Source organism: Thamnophis elegans, unplaced genomic scaffold (genome assembly GCF_009769535.1).
Source record: "Thamnophis elegans isolate rThaEle1 unplaced genomic scaffold, rThaEle1.pri scaffold_312_arrow_ctg1, whole genome shotgun sequence".
Taxonomy (NCBI): domain Eukaryota; kingdom Metazoa; phylum Chordata; class Lepidosauria; order Squamata; family Colubridae; genus Thamnophis; species Thamnophis elegans.
The window spans coordinates 27,547-30,703 of NW_022473783.1; positions in this window are offsets into that span (position 1 = coordinate 27,547).

Genomic DNA, 3,157 nt, shown 5'->3' on the forward strand with positions numbered 1-3,157 from the left:
TAGGAAGAAGAAGGGAGAAAGGAAGACAGAAGGAGGACAAGTAGAAGGAGAAGGAAATAATGGGGATCAGAAGAGGAAGAGGAAGAAGAAAGAGAAGGGAGAAGGGAAGGAGGAGAAGAAGGAGGAGAATCAGGAGGAGGAGAAGGAGGAGGAGGAGAAGGAAAGAAGAAAAGGAAAGAAGAGGAAAAAGAGAAGGAGGAGGAAGGTAAGTAGAAGAAAGGGGCAAGGAAGGAGATGGCAGACAAATAGAGAAGGAGGAAAAATGAGAAGAGAAAGAAGTAGAAAAAGAAGAAAGAGGAAAGGACAGCAAAGTTAGGAAGAAGGAAGGGAGCAAGGAAGATAGAAGGAGGACATGTAGTAGCAGAAGGAAATAATGGGGAGCAGAAGAGGAAGAGAAAGAAGAAAGAGAAGGGAGAAGGGAAGGAGGAGAAGGAGGAGAATCAGAAGGAGGAGAAGGAAATAAGAAAAGCAAAGAAGAGGAAAAAGAGAAGGAAGAGGAAGGTAAGTAGAAGAAAGGGGCGAGGAAGGAGATGGCAGACAAATAGAGAAGGAGGAAAAATGAGAAGAGAAAGAAGTAGAAAAAGAACAAAAGATGAAAGGGCAGAAAAGTTAGGAAGAAGAAGGAAGGGAGCAAGGAAGACAGAAGGAGGACAAGTAGAAGGAGAAGGAAATAATGGGGATCAGAAGAGAAAGAAGAAAGAAAAGGGAGAAGGGAGAAGGGAAGGAGGAGGAGGAGGAGGAAGAGGAGGAGGAGGAAGATGATTATTGAAACCATAACCTGCCTCCCTATAATTTCCAAAGTGCTCTCTCTGTTTTCCTGATCAGTTCTACCCCTCAATGGTGGCTGAAGCTCTAAAAACTAACTCAGTCGCCATGCTGTGCGTTGGCAGGCTGAGATTCCAGGAACAGCTGCAGTCTGAGGTAGCACTATAAACACCCAGGAACTGTGCCCGGAATGGCATCCATGGGCAAGAATGGGGGCTGCTGGCAGAGGGCCAGCCTCTATTTTCCTCCCTGCCAGAGCTCCTGGGCGTGATGCAAAGGAGCGAGAGGCAAAAAAATAAATAAAATGAAAGTAAAAGACGGGTTTTATCAAATCTTCCTTTGCATTTGTGGGTGGGGAAACTGGGGTACAGGCAGGGGGCAGCCTTTAAGCCCCCACCCCCCTGCACAGATCTCTAGGAGGGGAAATGCAAGAAATATAAGTCACCTTGTGGGGGAAATGAGTGGCATAAACACGTAATAAATAAATAGGAAATAAAGATATATGTATGCATGTATGGAGAGACAGAGAGAGAGAGAGAGATCCTGGATAGATATAGATAGATAGATGATAGATAGACAGACAGATTGTCTGTCTGTCTGACAGATAGACAGACAGACAGACAGACAGATGATAGACAGATATACAGATACAGATGGACAGACATGATAGGTAGACAGATAGACAGACAGACAGACAGATGATAGACAGATAGACAGACAGATAGATAGATGATAGACAGATAGATAGACAGAGAGACAGATAGATAGACAGACAGACAGGTAGATGATAGACAGACAGACAGATAGATAGATGATAGACAGATAGATAGACAGACAGACAGAAAGATAGATGATAGACAGAGAGACAGATAGATAGATGATAGACAGATGGACAGACATGATAGACAGACAGATAGATAGATGATAGACAGATAGACAGACATGATAGACAGACAGATAGACAGACAGATAGATAGATGATAGACAGATAGACAGATAGGCAGATAGATAGATGATAGACAGATAGACAGACAGATAGATAGATGATAGGCAGATAGACAGACAGATAGATGATAGACAGATAGACAGATAGGCAGATAGATAGATGATAGGCAGATAGACAGACAGATAGATAGATGATAGACAGATAGACAGACATGATAGACAGACAGATAGACAGACAGATAGATAGATGATAGACAGATAGACAGATAGGCAGATAGGCAGATGATAGACAGATAGACAGACAGATAGATGATAGACAGACAGACAGACAGATAGATAGATGATAGACAGATAGACAGATAGGCAGATAGATAGATGATAGGCAGATAGACAGACAGATAGATAGATGATAGACAGATAGACAGACATGATAGACAGACAGATAGACAGACAGATAGATAGATGATAGACAGATAGACAGATAGGCAGATAGATAGATGATAGACAGATAGACAGATAGGCAGATAGATAGATGATAGGCAGATACAGATAGACAGACATAGATGATAGACAGATAGACAGATGGACAGACAGATAGATAGATAGACAGACAGACAGATAGATGATGGACAGTAGTGGTGGCGGGAGACTCCGAATAGAAACCCAACGTAGTAATTTGGGGCAGTGTATTTTCTAGTTGGCTCTAATCTGATCAGATTACAGATTAACAGTTGGAAGGTCATCTAGTCCAAACCCCCCACCCCCACCCAAGCAGGAGACCCTGCACCATTTCTGACAGATGCCAGTCTAGTCTCTTCTTGAAAGCCTCCAGTGATGAAGTTCCCACAACTTCCGAAGGCAACTTCCGTTCCACGGGTTGATTGTTCTCATTGTCAGGAAATTTCTCCTTATTTCCAGGTTGAATCTCTCCTTGGTCAGTTTCCATCCATTGTTCCTTGTCTGGCCTTTGGGGGCTTTGGAAAATAGGTTGACCCCTTCCTCTCTATGGGAGCCCCTCAAATATTGGACGGCTGCTCTCCTTTCTCCCCTGGTCCTTCTCTTCACTAGACCAGCCATGCCCAGTTCCTGCACACTTTCTTCATATGACTTAATCTCCAGCCGTCTAATCATCCTGGTTGCTCTTCTCTGCACTCTTTCTAGAGTCTCAATGTCTTTTGTTTATAGTGTGGTGACCAAAACTGGATGCAGTACTCTAGGTGTGGTCTTACTAGGATTTGTAGAGTGGTATTAGTACCTCCCTTAATCATTCAGTTGCCTAATACCTTCAAAAGGATCGATTCCAATCCGACGGCTTAATTCCATTCAGGGAGCCTTCCTCTGCACTGTGACTTTTTACAACCCTAATATTAATCACATTTAAATGTCACATAATAAACTTAACCAGGGTTCAGAAGTTCTTTCTTTCTAACACAGGGATCCCACAACC